General features: G+C 46.8%; 2 protein-coding genes across 4 annotated transcripts in view; both read left to right on the top strand.

Moving 5' to 3' along the window:
- Positions 1 to 23,092, top strand: part of TMEM132B (transmembrane protein 132B) — a 368,394-nt gene that overhangs the window by 45,145 nt on the left and 300,157 nt on the right. Inside the window, exon 1 of one of the 3 annotated variants that reach the window (XM_081174745.1) lies at positions 6,134 to 6,194. The exons of the other annotated variants lie outside the window; for them this stretch is intronic. The gene's annotated coding sequence lies outside the window, so the exon portion shown is untranslated. Of the gene's footprint in view, positions 1 to 6,133; positions 6,195 to 23,092 lie in introns of those variants that run through there. 3 annotated transcript variants of the gene reach the window in all.
- LOC308576035 (uncharacterized protein) overlaps positions 1 to 23,092 on the top strand; it is a 476,523-nt gene that overhangs the window by 15,671 nt on the left and 437,760 nt on the right. The window lies entirely within an intron of this gene.

The following is a 23,092-nucleotide window of genomic DNA, read 5'->3' on the forward strand; positions in this document are numbered from 1 at the left end:
ATGATGCCCTGAGCTAGGCCAAGATTTGGTACCCCTCTCCCCAGCCCTCATGCCATGCCAGGCTTTGGGAAGGAGGTAAGAGGGCCCTGGCAGGGTCCTAGAGCCCTCCCACCACCTTCCTAAAGCTGGACAAGCACTGGGGAGGCACTGGGGAGGAGATGGGAGGACTCTAGGACCCTGTCAGAGCCCTCATGCCATCTTCCTGAAGCCAGGCTTGGAGCCCAGTGTGGGGGAACTGGCCACATTGCCCCAAAACCGCCTCTGCTTCGGCCCTCCAGATGTTATTGGGTGACAACTCCCATCATCCTTGACCATTAACCTTGCTTGCTGGGGTTGCTGAATCCAGCAACTTCTGGAGGAGCAAAGGTTCTCCATACCTGATCCACACACACACACACACACACGATTGTGAACACACATACACAGTCACACACACTTGTATGTATGCGCTCATGCACTGTGAGTACATACACTCTTTCATTCTCTCTCTCTCTCTCTTTCCCCTTCTCCCTCTTTAGGCATCCTGCTGCCACAATCAGGCTTGAAAAATGTCTCCTTTTGGAGCCAGTGGGAGGCCTAGATTCTAGGTTTACTGCATTGATTTCCTTTTGGCATCTCCCTTGTCTCCCTTCCTTCCAGCTTGTACCTGTTCGATGGGCACACAAGGCATTTTTTCTCTGTGTGCTTCCAGCTATAGGCACGCACTCTGATATGGCATGTTGTACTGCTCAGAGACCCTTGTGCTGTCTTTCCTATGACAAAATGACAGGCTGTGAGACGAAGGCAGCTTGTCTGCAGAGCAGATGATGGGGAGGTAGAACTGTTCCTGGACTGTCCTACTTCATGCTGGAACTACACACACAGACACAGACACAGACACACAGACACACACAGACACACACACAACACACATACAGAAAGCGTGTTTGAAAGCGCTTAGCAAATTCACTGAATTACGGTAATTCAAAAATCACTAAATCATATCTTCAAGCTGTTCCTATAATTTCCAGGTACTTTTTATGATGGAACTTTGGGCAATTTTTAATTCCATTCCATTTTAATTTGTTTCAAGTGCATTATTTATTTAGTTAGTTAATGAAATTTCTATACCACTTGATTGTAGAAAAAGAAATCATAGTGGTTTTACAAAAAAAGGTAAAACAATAAAATTATCACTAAAAATTTACAACCATAATTTAAAACAGACAGAAGTTTGAAACCACAATAGAATAGACCAAAACAAATTAGGACAAATTGCAAACTTTCTAAACATTTGGGTAAGCTTGTCTAGATAAGAATGTCTTCAGCTGCTGCTGCTATAAAGAATACAGTAAAGGTATCTGGCTAATATAAATAGGCAGGGAGTTCCAAAGTATTGGTGATGCTACACTAAATGATCAAATGTGGAGTGGGTATTATGTGGCACCTGTAAAAAGTGCCCATTCTGCTGATTGAAGTGGTCAAGTGGGCACATACAGAGTAAGGTGATCTCTGAGGTAGACTGGTCCCAAGTTGTTATATATATACTCTATCTATCTATCTATCTATCTATCTATCTATCTATCTATCTATCTATATCTATCTATCTATCTATCTATCTCTATCATCTATCTATATCAATCATCTATATCATCTATCTATCTATCTATCTATCATCTATCATCTATCTATTTATCTATCTATTTATCTATCATCTATCTATCTATCTATCTATCATCTATCTATCTATCTATCATCTATCTATCTATCTATCATCTATCATCTATCTATCTATCTATCTATCTATCTATCTATCATCTATCTATCTATCTATCATCTATCTATCTATTTATCTATCAATCTATCATATCTATCTATCTATCTATCTATCTATCTATCTATCTATCTATCTATCTATTATCTATCTATCTATCTATCTATCTATCTATCATCTATCTATCTATCTATCTATCTATCATCTATCTATCATCTATCTATCTATTTATCTATCTATCATCTCTATCTATCATCTATCTATCTATCATCTATATCTATCTATCTATATCTATCTATCATCTATCTATCTATCTATCTATCTATCTATCTATCATCTATCTCTATCATCTACCTACCTACCTACCTACCTACCTACCTACCTACCTATCTATATCTATCATCTATCTATCTATCTATCTATCTATCTATCTATCTATCATCATCTATCTATCTATCATCTATCTATCATCTATCTATCATCTATCTATCTATCTATCTATCTATCTATCTATCTATCTATCTATCTATCATCTATCTATATCTATCATCTATCTATCTATCTATCTATCTATCTATCTATCTATCTATCTATCATCTATCTATCTATCTATCTATCTATCATCTATCTATCTATCTATCATCTATCTATCATCTATCTATCTATCTATCTATCTATCTATCTATCTATCATCCATCCATCCATCCATCTATCTACCATTGAGCTATGGCCATGATCCAAAGGTTGTTGAGCTACATCCCTCCCCCCATCAGTCCCAGCAAGCACAGCCAATGGCTAGAGAGGATGGGAGTTGTAGTTCAGTGGCATTTGGCACACAAATGTTTTCCTACCCTTGTTCCCGTTCAGGCCTTAAGTGGGAGAATCATGCCTGGGGATATTTGCCTACCAACTAAACGGACTGCCTTTTGGCAGGAGCAGAGATAGGGTCTGCACTGGCACAGACCAACGGAGCCTGGCAAATGGAGACTCTTGCCACATCCTAACACCTTTCAATGCAGTGGAACAGGGGTTAGGACTGCTCTCTGCGATATGTTCCTGTCTACTTTACAAGGTAGTTGCACAGGTGATTGCGGACCACCGTAGAGGACAAAGAGAGCTCTGAGGTTTTCCTGAAAGATCTCGTAAAATTTTCTTGATTTAAAAATCTCTCCTGTCATGTACCACTCTGCTATGAAGATATATAGCGGCTCTCTAGTTAAGCTGGATAATTAACACAGAGGTCCCATTATTATGTGAGGCGATCGCCTCTTACCCTTTTCTGCTGTGACACCAAGCTATGCACTTCAAAGGCATCTCAAAATAATGATTTTTAAACATTTTCCACTTGTTATTATTTTATTATTATTATTATTATTGTTATTATTTTGAAGGCTGTCTTCAGTCCATGATATGTATGGAGGAATTTTGTTAAATATTTCTATTGTTGCTTTTGCAAGCCTCAATGAAAATGAAAAGACATGATGATGTGTCATTTGGGTTTTATTTATTCCCTCTGATGTATCTTAACTCATTTCTCCTTGTGACAGGATTGTCCGTGACTTGTGAAACCCTCCTCCCCCAAACCCGCCCCATGCTCAGGAGCTGGACGTCTCTCCCATTTGCTCAGACCTTCTGGGCAATTTTTAAATTTTTGCTCTACACCTTCACTGTCTGAATCCTGCTCTTTCCCCTGTGCCTTCAGCAGAGCAGATCTACCAAAAGGTGGCTGATGTGGGGCCCAGAAACCCATCACCTTTGGCCCCTGACCAGGTTGACAGGGACTAATGGGAGCTGGAGTCCCAAAACCTCTGAAGGTTGTGCCGCTGTTGACTGCCTCTGATCTAGACCAGGGTGGCCCAACCTTTCATACCAAGTGGGTCACGAGAGTCCTTCAACATAGGACCCGTGGGTCACACACCGTCTTCATGTGTGTGGGCGTGGGGTGGGGAGAGCGAGACCCATACTCCAGCTCTCATACTGTCTTCCCCAAGCCAGCAAATTCAGATTTTGGGAAGGAGGTGCAAAGCTCTGGCAGGGTCCTTGAGCCTCCCACCTCCTTTCCAGAGTTGGGAAAGCACTAGCTAGGCTTTGGAAAGGAGGGAGAAGGGCTCTAGGACCCTGCCAGAGCCTTGCACCACCTTCCCAAAGACTGGCACCTTGCTTACCTGGCTTTGGAAAGGCAGCATGAGAACTGGGGTGTGTGTCAAATGTTGCTGAGGGCCGCACAAAAGGTATGGAGGGCCGCATGCAGTCCCTTGTGCCGCGTGCTCGACTGCTCTGATCGAGACAGTTTGCTGGTATTTGGAACTGGATAAGTGCCTGATCACTGCTTGCCTGCATTCAACAGGAATATGGTTTTTGTTTTGTTTTGTTTCCAAGCACATCTACAGTACAGAAATAGACTGGTTTAAATATAGCCCAGTCCCTTTCCCCAAGGGATTCTGGGAATTGTAGGTCTGTAGTTATGTGAGGGGTGTGCATGAGGTATTTCAAATGGAAAATTTCCAGTAAAATTCCATGGATGAAAATGGAGACACTTTTGTGTCCCTCTAATGTTGCCGCTGTTTCTGTCTTTCTATCCTCCAAGGAGCTGAAAGCAGCATACCTGATTCTCCTCCTTCTCCTCCAAGGAGGTCAGGTTTGCTAAGCCTGTTCATGCAGATGCAGTCGACTCACCCCTATTCTTTGGCAATGGATGTGGCATTGATGGAGCCAGATTCAAGTCTCCTCTAGCCCCAGACCCCCCCCCCCCGGGAAAGGATGGCTCTTGGCTGGAGGCAGGTAGCTCTGGAGAAAACCTCTGTCTGCTGTGACGTATCACCCAGGGCAGCACTGAGGTGAGCTGCTTTCTTCCCCAGGGTTTCGACTGGGCTCCCCCAACCTGCTGGGCCCCTCCCCAGGACCCAGACTCTCCAGATATCTGCTCTCTTCCCATTCCCCCTCCCACCAGTCCTGCCAAGATTTCTCCACAGGGCTCAAGGCACTTTTCTAAGAGTTGTTATTGGGATCCTATTCCCCTCATGGAGTAACAATTTCCATAGTTCCCTGGGAAGAGGAATTGATTGTCAAGCCCCTCTGGGAGTTGTAGCACTCCCATGGGAATAGGGGCCTCCTAACAGCTCTTGGCACCCTTAACAAACTAGCCTTCCCAGGAGTCTTTAAGGGAAGCCATGACTGTTCAAAGTGGCAGGATACTGTTTTTTGATGCACAGTGCAGATGAGGCCTCCTGGCAAATAGAAGGGGAAGAAATGGAGGCAGTGAGAGATTTTACTTTCTTGGGCTCCATGATCACTACAGATGGTGGCAGCAGTCACGAAATTAAAAGGCGCCTGCTTCTTGGGAGAAAAGCAATGACAAATCTAGACAGCACCTTAAAAAGCAGAGACATCACCTTGCCAAAAAAAGTCCGTATAGTTAAAGCTATAGTTTTCCCAGCAGTGATGTATGGAAGTGAGAGCTGGACCATAAAGAAGGCTGATCGCTGAAGAATTGATGCTTTTGAATTATGGTGCTGGAGGAGACTCTTGAGATCCCATGGACTGCAAGAAGATCAAGCCTATCCATCCTTAAGGAAATCAGCCCTGAGAGCTCACTGGAAGGACAGATCCTGAAGCTGAGGCTCCAATACTTTGGCCACCTCATGAGAAGAGAAGACTCCCTGGAAAAGACCCTGATGTTGGGAAAGATGGAGGGCACAAGGAGAAGGGGACGACAGAGGACGAGATGGTTGGACAGTGTTCTCGAAGCTACCAACATGAATTTGACGAAACTGCAGGAGACAGTGGAAGACAGGAGTGTCTGGCGTACTCTGGTCCATGGGGTCACAAAGAGTCGGACACGACTAAACGACTAAAGAACAACAAAAGCACATGAGGCCTGTCTCAAATCATTGACCAAACTTCACTTCGAAATATATGTAAAAATAAAAAAATTGTCCAGTAGCACCTTAGAGACCAACTATGCATGCACACGAAAGCTTATACCAAGAACAAACTTAGTTGGTCTCTTAGGTGCTACTGGACAATTTTTTATATATATTTTGACTGCGTCAGACCAATACAGCTACCTACCTGAATCTCAACTTCACTTGTTTCTGAGACTTTCTCTCTGCATTTACCCGCTAGGAGGCCTAGTCTTGTGTTCAGCTTTCCTCAGACGTTCTCTTTCCTTCCTTCCCCAGGACAGCTCCTGTTTGTCAAATTGTTCCCTTTCGTGGGTGGATGTTTCAATTTGGCATTGCAGCAGCTGCTGTGGCGAATGGCGTAGCAATTAACACATTAGGGGGCTCTGGGGGTGAGTAACCCCATCACAAACTCTTCAGGCTCTCTCTCTCGTTCTTTTTTATTACTGTCTGCAAAAATATTCTTTTTTCCCAGCTGGAGACTCGGACTGTGGCTAAGGGCACCCACCATCAATCTTGTTCCAGGCAGGCAGAAGCAGGTAAAAGACTTCTTTTGACTGACGTGAGGCTGTCAGTCTCTTTTGGCTGAGTGAAATGAGGGTCTGGGTCAGCTGCTCTGTTTGGCTTTGCATTAAGCTTGTTTGGAGAATGCTAACTCAGATGAAAAGAGCGATATCGGCATGGAATTTGGTGTACACGGGCTCTGTTCAGATGCTCGCTCCCTTGACTCAGCAAACAGGTGGGGTGGTTTTGGTGAAGAACTGACTTGAGTGTGCTAGCTCTGCCCCTGCCCCCCTCTGTGAGTTCAAGGGTGATTCTGCAGCTTGGAAGCCTCATGTGCTCGTGGAGCTCTTCGTGGGATAGATGCACCCTGGTACTCTGTAGCAGTGAAATCTCACATACTTGTGGATCTCCTTGCATGATGGAGGACCTTGAGGACTCTGCGACAGGGAAGCCTCGCGTACTTGTGGAGCTCCTTGTGTGATGGAGCACCCTGGTGACTGCTTCAAGAAAACCTCATGGACATGTGGATCTCCACAAGTCCGTGAGGCTTCCCTGCTGCAGTCACCAAGGTGCTTCATCCCACAAGGAATGGGGTGCTCTCACCTGCTCTGCGTGTCTTTCACCCACCACCCATGTCTGTTTGCTTAACCAAGTTAGTGAGTGCCTGATTGCTGCTGAAACTTTGAAGAGCTGCTGCCCGTCAGTGTAGGCCACACTGAGCTACGTGGGCTAGTGGTATGACCCAGTATGTTCTAAATGCCTGCCACAATCCACAGGGGTGACTCAAAAAATAATAAAAGAAAAATGCTTTTTTGTTTTGTTTTTTGGACTATTGTTTGCTCATATGCAAAGGTAATCTTTATTCAGTTGATAAAACCAGTCAGTGTAGACAATGCTGAGTCGCCTGACTGAGTGCATCCGTTGTCTTGTGTTCCTGTGTACCTCGGGTTACAGACGCTTCAGGTTACAGATGCTTCAGGTTACAGACTCTGCTAACCCAGAAATAGTACCTCAGGTTAAGAACTTTGCTTCAGGATGAGAACAGAAATTGCAGTGGGAGGCCCCATTAGCTAAAGTGGTACCTCAGGTTAAGAACAGTTTCAGGTTAAGAACGGACCTCCAGAATGAATTAAGTTCTTAACCAGAGGTACCACTGTATTGAATTTCATTAACAAATTTGACGCCCTTTGGCCTTGCTCAGGCATGCAGTTTGGACTACAGCACCCATGTGGCAGTGATGGCCACCAACCTGGGTGGCTTTGAAAGAGGATTAGGCAAATTCATGGAGGAGGAGAGGGCTGCCAATGGCTGTTAGCCAGGATGGCTATGCACTGCCTCTGCAGTTGGATGGATGGAGGCAGAAATGGTTCTGAATGCCAGTTGCTGCGAATTGCAATTGGGAGAGCGCTGGTGTGTTCAGGTCCCACTTGATTGTTTCCTACATCTATCTAGTTGGTCACTGTGAGAGCAGGATGCTGGACTACGTGGGTCACTGACTTGATCCAGCAGACTCTTCTTATGTGCTTCTGCTGAGGCTTGATGCAGCAGTCAACAGGTGAATCACACAGGTGTGAACAACCTTCTTTCTTGGTTCAAATTGAGCCTGTGGGTGGTTGGAGGGTGCAAAATGCTACAAAGCTTCAACAGGATAATTGACTCAGTCCATACAGGTGGCGGCTGTGCTTTGTCCTATTTCTTATGCTTTGATTCCTGCCCTCCAGTCCCAATTCCGCTATGTGCCCGGTCCACGTTTTCCCCATCCTCTTCCCATGGCATCGGAGACGTAGAAATTCTCACTCTCTCGCCTTTCACAGGTCATCTCTTCTTGGTTTTGGCATTGAAAAGCACTTCACAAAGAACTTGCTTGAGCCAAACAAAACGATTCAAAGAAGTGTAGCTGTTCCCTGAGCCTGTCTAAAAATAGCGTGATGGAGGTCACTGTTTGTTTGTCTCTCAGAGATGTTCAGATCAGATTGTTACAAGTGAAGAAGGGAAAAAAAGAACGAGAAAAGAGGAAAAAGGTCCCCCCACTCCCTCCCTCCCTCCCTTTAACTGGCAGTTCCTCGGTCTCCCTCTGGGAACCAGATTTCCAGCCGACTGCTCTGAGTTTGCCACCAACATCAGTAATAAAGATTTTGCAGTTTGCAGTCAAAAGGTAGATAGCAATTAGAGAGCTAATACACAGGGCAGAGTGACGCTCACTTGCCTTTGCTCCTTCTTCCATGGCAATCCGATTGGCTTTAAGCTGTATTGGCTATGGCAAGGGAGAAAACAACTTTTTGTCTGCCCCCCAAATTGCCCGATTTGATGTGGAATTTCCAAGCTGAGGGCTCATAGCTCAGTGGCAAGACAGAAGTTGAGGGAATCTGCCAGTTTTGCTTTCTCTCAGTTTATCATTTTTCCAATCTTAAATTCAGTTCCCCATATTTCCACATCTGTTTGTGATACATACTTAAGTAAAGGTCCTCATGGAATTCCACATGCACACTTTTGAATGCAATATTCCTTAAGATAGACATTTTTTAAAGCAAACTATTTCCTCTTAATATGATTTATCTTGGGAAGTCCCCCCCCCCACTAACATGTGCATTTATACCTGAGGGTTAGCTTAGCATATGTATTTTTGTACATGTTACTGGGCATATTGTTTGCATATTGCCTTTAAATGCAAACTGAATTGTATCTCTCCCACATCCCTAGCAGTTAGTCTCACTGAACTCAATGGAACTTCTGGGTGAGCATCCACATAAGACTTGCTTTCTCTTCCTCCTTTCTATTCTGGGCTGTACTGAGATTTGAACAGACTGGGTCCAGGCAGTCTTGGATCACCCAAGGGTGGGACCACCAGGAGAAATCTGGGGCTGTCAAAAGGAGGGGGGGGGGGACACAGCCTTCCTACTGCTAGTCTGGGTTAGGGTTCTGTAAATCTAGATATAGACAAATATCTCCTCCTGCAACACACACAACTGTCCTTGCAAGGGTTTTAGGCTGCATCTGAAACGCCTTTCAGGGAGTTCCACTGAACATGATGAGTCTTACTTCTGAGTAGACATGCATAAGTTGGAGGAAGGGGGGTGCGGTGGGTGCAGTCCACCCTGGGTGTCATCCCTGAGATGGGGTGACATAGCTGCTCTGCCCCCTTGGGACGCTTGCTGCTTGCCGTGGGCAGCTAGTCCCGCCTCCATGGGCGGCTAGCCCTGCCCCCGGGTGCACAGCATGTGCGCTGCTCTGGGTGCCAGAGTAGATAGCTCCGCCTCTGGGTTTGCACTTTTAACCTTTTTGTGCTTAGCCATATTTGGAAAGTCATGGCATCTGTAATATTTTAGCTTGTAACATACAAATGTAACATACACTGCTCCCTAATAATATTAATCTGGAACGATAAGATTTAATGCTTGGCATGGCTCCTGTTACACGGCACGGGGTGAAGCATCTAAGCTGCGAAGGGATCTGTGATCCATTACTGAGCTGCTGGTCAGGTGGGACTTGGAATACCCTATCCCATTTCTGATCCTCTCTCCAGGATGGATCATGTGGATTCTGAAAGAACCAAACATTGCAGCATGAAAGCATAGATGTGTATGTATATCAATGGGTTTGAACTTGATTGCCTTGAGGATTCCTACACAGGAAGCTGCCTCATCCCAAGTCAGGCTAAGAGTCCACCTAAATTCATAGAATCATAGAACTGTACAGTGGTGCCTTGCAAGACGAAAAGAATCCGTTCTGTGATGCTCTTCGTCTAGCGGTTTTTTCGTCTTGCGAAGCAAGCCCATTGACGGATTAGAGGATTAGCGCTATTGACGCTATTAGTGGCTTTTAGCGGCTTATAAGCTTATCGGATCAGCTGATAAGCAGCTTAGCGGCTTAGAAAAAAGGGGGGGGGGAGGAAAAAAACCCCGCAGGAACTCGCAAGACATTTTCGTCTTGCGAAGCAAGCCCATAGTAGATTCGTTTTGCGAAGCACCTCCAAAACGGAAAACTCTTTCGTCTAGCAAGTTTTCCTTCTTGCGAGGCATTTGTCTTGCGGGGCACCACTGTACAGTTGAAAGGGACCCTGAGGGTCATCTAGCCCAACTCCTTGCAATGCAGGAATCTCAACTAAAGCATCCATTCATAGTGTCTATGCTGACTGACACCAGCTCTCCAGGGGACACTCCGAGTCCTACCAGGAGATGCAGATTGAATATGGGGCGCAGCTTGCGAAGGAGGTGCTGTTCTACTGAGGCACAGTCCCTCCTGACTGCTTGCTAGAGTTGAGCTCAGTGGCTTCGGGTCAAGATCCAGCACCCCTATAGGTTGTGCTACTGGCATTTCTTGATTCTGCAGATCCCTCTTCTGCTGTTGGCATCAAAGTTGCTGCTGAAAGTCCAGGTTGTGGCAATGTCTTGGCCAGCTGGTCTTTGCTTTTTCTTTACGAGAACAAGGGCTGTAGTTTAGCGGTGGACCACGCACTTTGCACCCGGAGGGTCCCTAGTTTTGCCCCCTCAGCACCTCCAGTTAAAAGGCTCTTAAAATTAAGGCTCACAGATCTGCTGCCACTGCTGCTCAGATTACAAGGCAGAACAACAGCCCGACTCAGTGCAAAGCAGCTGCATATGTTCATACAATAAAAGCATCTTTATATAATTTCCCCTCGTATGAGAGAAGACTCGAAAAGATTCAAGTCACGCTTCCAAGTGTGTGAGCCTGCGAGTCAGATTCCTGCCTCATTGTATTGCTGTCTCTTTTACTCAAGCATTGTACATGATCCAGATATATATATATATATATATATATCTCCTTCATTGTACTTTAGTAAAAGAAGAACTCTGTAAAAACTGATGTAAACATACACAGATCTGAAGCGTCATCTCCCGCAGTGGTACAATTCTTTCTGCATTTGAGGATGAGCGGCATTTGAAAGACACCCTTTAGTGTTCCTTTTCTGTGTGATTTCAGCCTTTCACAAAGAGTCGTCTTTTCATATTGATATATCCTAAAAGCCTTTTGGCTTTATTATTGGTTCTGTTGGGAAAACGTCTCTGCTGTGGATGCTGTGTAACTCCCCATGGCTGTTTAGCATGGAGTAGCTTAATGCTCAGTTTGGGTGCGGGATACAACACTTTAAAGTTCTCTTAGCCCTTTGTTTGAATGCAAGAGCTGCAGGGAGGTGGAACGGCATTCGATGGTCTGGATGAGAAACAAAGCTAAGGAAACAGCCAACGCTCACCTGTGGGGTCTGCGTTCATGTAAATAAGGGAAGAGCCCATGCTCAGTGGGGGAGCAGCTGCTCTGCAGGGTTCCCGTTGTGCCATGGTGCAGGGACCATGCAGTGGTTGGTGGTGGTGGGACTCTGAGGATGAGGTCCAGGCTACTTCCTTGAAGGGAGGGCAGCCAGTAGTACTTTCATAGCTGTCAACTTACAGATTTGAAAATAAGGGACCAGCAGCCTTGAAAATAAGGGATCAGCAGCCAAAATAAGGGACCTGCAACCTCACCTGTTCCAGGCACTCCAGTCTTCCTGTCCTCCTGCACTCTGGTCAAACTCATGCTGGTAGCTTCGAGAACACTGTCCAACCAACTTTGTAACCAGAGGTTCAACTGAATAGAATCTGAATCACATGCACCACAAGGCCTATGCAGCCTCAACTTAAGATGGCTTCCCGGCCTGGCTTTGCACTGCAAAGTTTGCAGCAGCACATGCAACAAAATGGTGTCCAGCATTCACAAACCTCCTCAGCTTGCCTTAACTAGCCGCACACACACAACCTACCCCCCTTGCCACGAGATCGCCAATCACCCACCATTTTAGTCAACCAGCTCCTTTCTTTCCCCCATAAGTCAATCGAAGGAGCCTCCAAAACAAATTCAAAAGCCCTCCCTCCCATGAGATCTCCTTTCCTTTCCCCCCACCATGTGCCCCCGCTCCAGACAGACCTTTTCGCCGGCAAGAGTGAGTGGGCCGTCGATGACGTATCCATCTGATTCTGACCTGAGCACTCAGCACAGGTATGTTCAACTCCTGAGCCCCTCTGAGCCAAAGGCAGAAAGCCCAGCCAGCAGCCAAATGAAGCCTCAGGGAAAACCACCGTCACCTCTCCACTGGGAAGCGCTGAGCAAAGGCGAGTCCCCAGGGAACGCGGCCAATTTGATTGGCAAAAGGCATGCAAGCTCCCAGTCGTTCTTAGACTTCTTATTGGGTGAGCAACACAGCCAAGCAACACAGTTGGAGCCTCCCTCCTTCCTGGCCGGCAGGGAGGGAGGGAGAGGAGCTGCTTCCTTTGAAATTTAAGGGACATCATTTAAGGGACATCTAAGGGAAATCCATCAATAAGGGACAACAGTGGGACATGGCGCTGGAATAAGGGGCTGTCCCTTCAAATAAGGGACACTTGACAGCTATGAGTACTTTATTCAGGGTCCAAACTGGAGAATGCAACCCTGCCACAGAAAATGAGTCCCTTGCCGTACCTCCATCTCCACATCCCCTCATAAGCTCATCCTCCTTGTCATTTTGTAGGACTTTGTGAATGAACTTCTCAGGTGCCGCACATTTACTACTCAGTTCCTTCTTGTACACCCAACTGTTCTGGTCCTTTTGGCTGAGATACTAAACCGGTGGATCCTTCCATGGGGAACTGGCATATTGGTGTCTTTTAGATATGATAATAATGTTTTATTATTTATACCTCGCCCATCTAGCTGGGTTTCCCCAGCTACTCTGGGCGGCTTCCAACTGAATATTAAAAACAATACAGCATCAGACATTGAAAACTTCCCTAAACAGGGCTGCCTTCAATTGTCTTTTAAAAGTAAAATAGTTGTTTATTGCCTTGACATCTGCTGGAAGGGCATTCCACAGGGCAGGCACCACTACTGAGAAGGCCCTCTGCGTGGTTCCCTGTAACCTCACTTCTCACAATGAGGTAACTGCCAGAAGGCCCTCAGCACTGGACCTCAGTGTCCAGGCTGGATGATGGGGGTGGAGATGCTCCTTCAGGACCGAGGCTGTTTACAGCTTTAAAGGTCAACACCAACACTTTAAATTGTGTTCGGAAATGTACTAGGAGCCAATGAAGATCTTCCAGGACCGGTGTTATATGGTTTTGGCAGCCGCTCCCAGTCACCAGTTTGGCTGCCGCATTCTGGATTAATTGCAGTTTCCGAGTCACCTTCAAAGGTAGCCCCACATAGAGCACATTACAGTTGTCTAAGCGGGAGATAACTAGAGCATGCACCACTCTGACAAGACAGTCTGCAGGCAGGTGGGGTCTCAGCCTGCGTACCAGGTGGAGCTGGTAAACAGCTGCCCTGGACACAGAATTAACCTGCGCCTCCATGGACAGCTGTGAGTCCAAAATTGGAGCCTTCAGCTCTTGAAGCAAAGTGTGCCACCGAATACAGTGGTGCCCCACAAGACGAATGCCTCGCAAGACGGAAAACCCGCTAGACGAAAGGGTTTTCCGTTTTTGAGCTGCTTCGCAAGACGATTTTCCCTATGGGCTTGCTTTCCAAGACGAAAATGTCTTGCGAGTGTTCCGATTTTTTCCGCTCCCCCCCTTTTTCTAAGCTGCTAAGCCGCTAATAGCCTTTTAGCCGCTAATTCGCTAAGCCTTTAATAGCTGCTAAGCCTTTAATAGCCCCTAAACCGCTAATAGCGCTAATCCGCTAAGCCGCTAATAGGGTTGCTTCGCAAGACGAAAAAACCGCTAGACGAAGAGACTCGCGGAACGGATTAATTTCGTCTTGTGAGGCACCGCTGTACCATTTGCCCGGTTGGGGTGGGTTGGAGAACAGACAGGGAAGGATGCTGCCTTTGAGGCGGTGGTGGGCTTCCTGGTGTCTTCTGACTGCCCACAGTGGGAACCTGGGTGGAGAAGGCGGTGGAAGTGGCCCTTGGCCTGACACAGCCTAGGTCTCTTCTTAAGTTGTCAAGAGCTTGTACTTGCTTGCTGGCGCACAACCGCATGTTTGAGCAATGATCAATCTGATCACAGGAAACTAGGCTTGGTGGCTGATAGTGGCAACAGAAGGTCTTGTAATCCTCTTTTCCTCAGCTTCATTGATTATTGGGTGGTTTTCATGTCGCACATGCCGGGAGGCCTTCTTATTAGATCAGAGTTATCTCAGTAGCCTTAACAAGAAAGAAAAAAAAAGAGTTACCAGAGGGCAGTTTGTAAAGCGGTTCCTCAGTACTTGCTGATGTCCTTCCTCCTCCTCCTCTCTTAACGGACTTTTCCTCCCCTTGTCTTTCGCAAACACTATTCAAGGTGACTGTCAAAGCCACAGAAGGCTTTTCTTAATGAATTGTAAAAAGCTTGTAAAGCTATCTTCCCCGGGCTCAGCAGCCGTTCCTTTTTATCTCCTAGTAATTGTCCCCCTTAGGATCAGCCATGTGATTCTAAAAGGTTCTTTTCTTTTCATGCAGCTGGTTTCAAAACCAGCATATTCCCCACGTTTTGTCTTCCCGAGCTTTATTTCACCCCATTCGTTTGGAAGGGCCTTGGCACGGGCCCCGTGGTTTCTTAATCCCTCGGGCAAAGAGAGAAAAAAATATCCACCCTCTCCCATAATAACATTTGCAGTGTTTGTTTGCTCTCAAGCAGGGATGGAGGTGTGTGTGGGGGGGTATCTCAGGCCTGGGGCAACCTGGGGCCTCTGGCCGGAGGAGAGAGTGTGCAGGAACGAGGCTTCTGTGCATATCTGAAATTCACCTTCCTTACCCTACTCACTTTTGCCTCTGGCCCCACCCAACGCTGCCATGTGGCCTCTGGAAGGTTGCCCAGAAGGGAATGGGCCTCCTCTTCCCTGCTCTAAAGTAAATGCAGACACCACAATAATAGGATTAGGTCATGCTCACCTGTGGCTCGTAGAAGCTGTGAGCATGCAACAGCAGCCACAACCTGGGAATTGGCTTCAACTGGCTGGCAAAACCAGATGAGGGTAGCCTATGGGTCTCAAGCCCTCAGTGAATTAGGGACTTGCCCTGCATGCAAAGACAGGCTCCAGCGGATGGAGACCAATAGTGGGTCCAGCAGTTTAGAAGGTGGTTTCTACACGTGCTGTAGAGTGAAAGGAGGGACAGATGGGGTGCATCAACCTGGGAACGTAGCCCATCTAGAAGGAAGACTCTGATCCTAAACCTCTGCTGCCTCCATCTTTGGGAGAAGAAAAGGTTAAGGAGTGGAGTCCCTAAGATGGTTGCATGGCTCGTTGTACGCCTCCTTCTGGCAACTCCTGCAGCCAAGCTGGTGCCAAGCATATTGCTCTTTGGACCACACCAGTGAGAGGGGGGTCTTGGTGTCTGGGCAGCCCAGGACCTCGGGGGGGGGGAATTCCATGCAGGATCACACCCAGAAGTGGCCTTCAACCTGAGTTTGTGCTATCAGTGCCTTTCTGGACCAAGGATGTTGCATTGCCACTCTCTGACTTTGTGGACTTCATGACCGTTGTCCCAGTACAGCCAGAGTCTCCCCTGCTCTGGCAGAGTATAGAATCATAGAATTGTAGAGTTGGAAAGGAGTCATCTAGTTTACCCCTCTGCAATGCTGAAATCCTACTCCCTGCCATCCCTGGGTGGGCTTCAACCTTCTGGTTAGTAGCCAGACACACTGATCCTCTGTGCCACACAAGCTGTGTCCCTTGAACTGAAGAAGCACCAGGAGGAGTCATATTTGTCTTCATCAGAGGGTGGGGGGGGTGTACTCTGAACCTGAAGGGGAAGGGTGTGTGGGACCAGCCCCAGAGGTTCTGCTTCCAGGTGAACCTGTGGGGCCAGTGCCTGCTCCCTACCTCTGAGTAAAGGATGTGGCATGGCCATTCTCTGACTCCAAGGACTCCACTGAAGAAGACCCTGAAAGGACCACTATATTTAAGTGGAGCAGCATCTTGCAGCGTAGGTGGTGCTGGCAATTAGGTTCCTCTTGGTGCAACTGCTATGAAAGTTTAAGCCTGTTCCTTGCTGGAGCAGAGCTATGTTCCCCAAAGCACAGCCTGAGCACTGCCTTGCATCTCCTTGCCTTGTGGCCATCCTGACCCTGACCCTGACCCTGTCCTGCACTCTATTTGAGCCTTTCCACACACCCTTCTGTAAAGGCATAGCTTTCAGCCAAGACAGAGCTGTCTGGCTGTTGCTGATGCAGCACCTGAACTCGGTTGATGTCAGTGCTAGCATAGCATAGCATAGCATAGCATAGCATAGCATAGCATAGCATAGCACTGATGCTATGCTTTGCACCCAACTCCCATTTCCCAGCTGTTGTCCACAACAAGCCCAACCTTCACAAGAGGAGCCAGGCCCATTAATGTGCAGTGAAGTCACTTACCGTTAAACAACAACATCTACTCTAAGTGAACTGTCAACCTTTGAGCTGTTTCCTAGTTCTGCTGGATCTCTCAGCGGCCTTTGACACCATCGACCATAACATCCTTCTGGACCGTCTAGAGGGGCTGGGAGCTGGGGGCACTGTCATACAGTGGTTCCGCTCCTTCCTCCTGGGCCGCGTCCAGAAAGTGGTGGTGGGGGATGAGTGTTCAGACCCCTGGGCTCTCACTTGTGGGGTACCTCAGGGTTCTGTCCTCTCCCCCATGCTTTTTAATATCTATATTAAAAATATCTCCCAGTTATTGAAGCCGCTGGGAGAGATCATCAGGGGGTTTGGACTGGGTGTTCATCAGTATGCAGATGACACCTAGCTCTACCTCTCCTTTAAATCAGAACCAGTGAAGGCGGTGAAGGTCCTGTGTGAGTGCCTGGAGGCGGTTGGAGGATGGATGGCGGCTAACAGATTGAGGTTGAATCCTGACAAGACAGAAGTACTGTTTTTGGGGGACAGGGAGCGGGTTGGTGTGGGGGATTCCCTGGTCTTGAATGGGGTAACTGTGCCCCTGAAGGACCAGGTGCGCAGCCTGGGAGTCATTTTGGACTCCCAGCTGTCCATGGAGGCGCAGGTTTAACTCTGTGTCCAGGGCAGCTGTCTACCAGCTCCACCTGGTACGCAGGCTAAGACCCTACCTGCCCGCGAACTGTCTCACCAGAGTGGTGCATGCTCTAGTTATCTCATGCTTGGACTACTGCAATGCGCTCTATGTGGGGCTACCTTTGAAGGTGACCCGGAAACTGCAATTAATCCAGAATGTGGCAGCTAGACTGGTGACTGGGAGTGGCCGCCGGGACCACATAACACCGGTTCTGAGAGATCTGCATTAGCTCCCAGTACGTTTCCGAGCACGATTCAAAGTGTTGGGGCTGAACTTTAAAGCCCTAAACGGCCTCGGTCCTGTATACCTGAAGGAGCGTCTCCACCCCCATCGTTCAGCCCGGACACTGAGATCCAGCGCTGAGGGCCTTCTGGCGGTTCCCTCATTGCGAGAAGTGAGGCTACAGGGAACCAGACAGAGGGCCTTCTCGGTAGTGGCGCCCGCCCTGTGGAACGGCCTCCCATCAGATGTCAAAGAGATAAATAATTACCTGACATTCAGAAGACATCTTAAGGCAGCCCTGTTCAGGGAAGTTTTTAATATGTAATGCTGTACTGTTTTTAACATTGATTGGGAGCCGCCCAGAGTGGCTGGGGAAACTCAGCCAGATGGGCGGGGTATAAATAATAAATTATTAGTATTATTATTATAATTTGTGCCTCAGTTGCATGCCTGCTAATCATGGTGATCATATGGGCCATAGGTTCCCTTGGGGAGCTTTACCTTGAGGTTTTTTTTTTTTTTTTTAAATGCTCACTTCCATTCAATAGAAACAGAGTTTGTTGTGCTTCTATGTCTCTCCCTACCTCCCATCTGTAATTGCTTAATTTATTAATCCCGAGAGAGTCACTGGCCTTAGTGGCACCTCTAGTACTGAACAAATGGAAATAAAGACAAAGAGGTCTCAATAATAACCCCATGAATGCATAAATCTTTCTTCTTTATATGAAGGAAGGAAGCCAAAGGGACTGTTATGTCTTAGAGCCCGGAGAAGAGAAAATTGAGAGGTGAGATTATAGACATCTTCAAATATCTTCACATGGAAGATGGAACAAGCTTGTTATCTGCTGCTTCAGAGGACAGGACCCAAAGCAATGGATCCAAATGACAAAAAAGGGGATTCTGGACTAGACATTAGCAATAACTTGTGTGTGGTAACACTTTTTCATCAATGGAGAAAGCTACCACAGAGTGTGGCAGATTCTCCTTCATTGGAAGTTTTTCAATGGAGGTTGGATGGCCATCTGTCATTGAGCAAACATGGACTCTGGCGGGCCTCCCTTGGGAGGCTGTCCTACATTGCTGGTGCCATGATTGAGAAGGCCATGTCTCTACATTATGCTCACCTTCCCTACATCTGATGTCATGGGTGGGGCAGGTAGAGATGTGGCTTCCAGTGTTGAAATGGGAGCCTTAAAGAGTGCTCTTTATTGCTTGTTGGAAAGAGAAAGCAGACTTGGCTCTACCACCACCTGTGGGGAACTCACTCACACAGAAAGCAGCTCTAGCCCTCCAGTAGAGCCAACGCCTGCTGGATCAGCTGTGCTAGCAAGTTCCCTGGAGCCTCTGGCACTTTAAAGCATGGTGATGGGCTCTTCACGAAACCTGTGCAATGCTTTGAAGTCCTGACTTTGGGACTTCAGTACCCAGTCACCTGACAGAATGGACAGCTGGGTGGCCTTGCACACCTGCCAAACTATGTCTGAGAAAGATCTGGCTTGCAGGGCTCAAAAGGTTTCCCACCCCTCCAATAATTAAAAGCATCAGCAGGTAAGTTTGAGGCCCAGGGAGAGAGCACCCAAGCAGGAGCTCTTAATTAGCTGCCAGCAGTCTCTTCTTGCTTCCTTTCCCAGAGATTATTTAGCTGTGATTCCTGTATTGCAGGGGGTTGGACTAGATGATCCTTTGGATCCCTTCAAACTCTCCAGTTCTTTGATTCAGGGCTGCTGGATAACTGACACCAAGAGAAGCTAAGGCATGCAATGAACTTTTGTTATAAATTGCATTTTGCATCCCACCGTTCTTCCAAGGAGGTCAGAGTGATGTGCATGGTTCTCCAACCACCCTACTACCTGTTGTCCTCACAGAAACAGCAGTCCTCTAGGGTAGGCCAATGTGAGATAAAGTGACTGGACCAAGGTCACTCATTGTGCTTTAAGGCTCAGTGGGGGATTTTAACCAGGGGGTGGTGTCCGCAATGGTAGACTGACCCTTTGACCACTACTACATCATCCTGGCTAATTCCATCTGTGGTTAGATGTGGATGTCTAGGTGGCACAAGGTCTCATCTACTGTGGCACCTTATGCATGGAGTTATTTGCTGAAGAAGACTCATTAGCCCATCTTGCATTGCATCTTTTGGAGGAGAATGAAGAGTGAAAACAAAGAATTACAGGCGTTTTGGAGGCATTCAATAGCTGGCAATGAAGCTTTTCTTTGGAAGGCTCAGATTGTCATCTGAGCTAGAGAAGAACCTTTCCCTAGCAGTTTGGCCACTGCTCCCTGGAGATGTTGGAATCTTACTTCGGTGCCATGGGAGGAATGGTATTTCCCAGGGAACCTGCCTGTGACACTAACATTATGGATGCCAGGGGAGAGGAAGGCTGAGGTCTCCCAGGTCTTGATTCTCTTGCCAGTTGTCTCCTCTAAGCCAGATGTGCAGGGTGGGGGCAGGGGAATAGTGGTGCCATTATTGTGTTAAAGTTTGGGACCGCATGGTGGAAACTTCCTGAGATCCATCACATTTTATCAGATAAAGGAGAAGAAACTTTTATAGCAAAGGAATTGCTAATTGCTGAGCTCTTGTGGATTCCTGTAATTTTTTAAAGCTGTGTTGGCGACGGAACAGTGAGGCATGTGGTGCCACACTGGAAGGGTATTTTTATTGATATCTGATTCACAAATGTCGCCATGGCAATGGGGCACACGAAGGCGGAGGAAAGAAATGAGTTCTTGCCTTATTAAATGACTCCAGTAAGGAGAAAAGAGAGAAAGAAAGAGAACAAGGACACGAAGGATTAATTTAACAGCGCGAGAGCTGCCCGCCAAGCTATTTGCAATAGTGTTAAGGATTCGTTAGTTATTTTCCCTTACTTCAAATGCACATTTGCTAATATCTTTATCTCGTTGATGTGAGGCAGGCTGAAACTTTGCAGGCAGGTTTTGTTTTGTTTTTGTTGGCAAAGGCACTTTATATTCAAAAATTTAATGAAAGCATTTAAACCTGAAGTGCTTATGGCAGAGCTGGAAAAAGGTGTAGAAGGGGGCAACAAGAATGACTGGGGTGAGTGGAGTGGGCTCAGAAATAGTCTGTGTCACATATGTCTCTAGGACTGGCTCAGGATTCAGAGCATGATACAGCTGGACTACAACTTCCATGATCCCTGACCACTGGCCATGCTAGCTGGGGTTCATGGGAGTTGGAGTCCAAACTTTTTGTTTTGAGAAAAAGCTACTAAGGGGGAGGGCAATGGCATGACACAATTTTATAACACTGTGGATGGAGTGGAGAAGGCAAATGCTCCTGAATAACCTTTTTAAAAAAAATAATTTTAACATTTATTTATATATCACATTTCCCCCAAGGAGCTTGAGGTGGTGTACAGCGGTCTTCAGCTGGTCCAGCTCCGAGACCCACCAAGTGACTCCCAAGCTGCAATGTGGGAATCACACATTAATTAATCCTAAAATGGAAATTCAAAGAGCAATATGCATGGTGTTGCTGTTACCTCAGCATTAGTACTAAACGAAAACCAGTCCTGCATTCTGGCAGAAGCAAGGCACGAGCGTGTGGTTGGCCAGGAACTCTGTCTCTTACTGGAAAATGTCTCTTGCCTTTCTCCGGCCATATTGAAGCACTTGTGGAAATTTATAAAACGGGCATCTTGTCCGTAGAACGTGTCCTAGTCCAGATACACATGGCCCCTCAGTCTGCTTAGCCTAACCTGGAATCCAACATGGTGGCAACAGCTGTGCTTCAGCCCACCATGTGTGACCAGGTGACCCACTGGCTGAAGATCTGTGGTGTAGGCAATACAGTAACCTGACTCTATCCAAAATAGTTTCCCATCTTTGCTGGGTCCCCCACTTTCCTTTCCCCCAACAATAATTCAGCATTCTGAGGCTACTGAGCATGCTCAGCCCCCTTTGGGCTATTTTAGGGTGATTGTTCTATATTATTCTTTATTCACCTGCCCTTCTTACCTGCCCTTCAAGTTGAGGTCCCAGGGGTGGATTACAAGCATTTAAAATGCAATATTAAAATCAGTTAAGTTACACTTACGAGCATAGGATGGGGGTCCTATATCTGTGTACCGTCATACCTTGGCTTATAGACGCTTCAGGTTGCGTTTTTTCGGGTTGTGGACCGCCGAAACCCGAAAGTACCAGAATGGGTTACTTCTGGGTTTCGGTGGTCGCGCATGTGCAGAAGCGCTAAATCGCGCTTTGCACATGCGCGCTGAATTGCAAGCCGCGCTGCTGTGGGGTGTGAATGTGCATCCTGCATGGATCACATGCGCAACCCACGTGTCCACTGTACTGCTTTGACACAAATTGTGAAAAGAGGTATAGAAATCTTCAAATAAATAAAATCAGTAAAATGTCTCAATACAGTGGTGCCCCGCAAGACGAATGCCTCGCAAGACGGAAGACCCGCTAGACGAAAGAGTTTTCCGTTTTGGAGGTGCTTCGCAAAACGAATCTCCTATGGGCTTGCTTCGCAAGACGACAATGTCTTGCGAGTTCCTGCTGGTTTTCCCCCCCTTTCCCCCCCTTTTTCTAAGCCGCTAAGCCGCTTATCAGCTGATCCGATCAGCAGATAAGCCGCTAAAAGCCTCTAAAAGCCGCTAATAGCGCTAATCCGCTAATCCTTCAATGGGCTTACTTCGCAAGACGAAAAAAACCGCTAGACGAAGAGAATCACAGAACGGATTCTTTTCATCTTGCGAGGCAGCACTGTATCCAGTAGCGTGGTGGCAAATTCAGAAGTGCAGGGTCCCTTCATGATAGTCACAGTCATGTCACCATGTAGCCCCCTCACCCCTTCTAAAAGAGGACAGTTTTCACCGGGTGCCTAAAGATATGTAATGAAGGCGCCAGGTGAGCCTCCCTGGGGAAAGCATTCCACAAACGGGGAGCCACCACAGAAAAGGCCTGCTCTTGTGCTGCCACCCTCTGGACCTCTCATGGATGAGGCACACCATAAAACAGTCCCTGCAGCTTTATCACCCTGGTAAAAAGATAACATTAATGGAGTCTTCCCAAATGCATGTTTAAACTAGCAGTGGGCCCTACATTTGAAAAGCTCAGAAGCCCAAAGAACGCAACATTTTTATTAATTTCTCACTCTTTGCTGTGTACGCTTTGTCTTACTTCAGCCTGCTTTTCCTGCTGTTTGAAACTTGCCTCCAAAGCGGACAGTTCATGTGTAATAATTTAGCTTTTACATTTATTATTAACTGGCTCCGTTTAGCCTCTCACTCCTCCCCTTTTTGGTTCACATCTCCGCGTGTGACGCCTTCTCTTTGGGTAAGCTGTGTGAATAACCTTCATTTTCCACATTTAATTGAATTGTTGTCATGGAAATCCCCTCACCTTTCTGCAGGAAGAAAGACACTTATGAAGAAACGCCAGTCGTGAGCTCTGCCACTTCTTGATAACAACAGTCAGATTTATGCTTCCTTTGGCTCCATCTGTACCATACATTTAAAGCAATATCATACTACTTTAAACAGCCATGGCTCCACCTGCAAGAACCCAGGGAACTAATGTAGTTTGCTAAGGGCGCTGAGACTTGTTAGAATACCCAAACTCCCCTAGGAATTCCCAGATTGGCTTAATGATAAATCCCTCTTCCCTATGACAACTGAAAGTTAAAAACTTAAAAATGAACAATTAACAAAATTGAAGAACCCTTTTTGTATATAGTGGTACCAGTTGATAAAATATCAGCTCAGAACAGGACATTAAA

This window comes from Podarcis bocagei, assembly GCF_964188305.1.
Source record: "Podarcis bocagei genome assembly, chromosome: 16".
In the NCBI taxonomy this organism is placed as follows: Eukaryota; Metazoa; Chordata; class Lepidosauria; order Squamata; family Lacertidae; genus Podarcis; species Podarcis bocagei.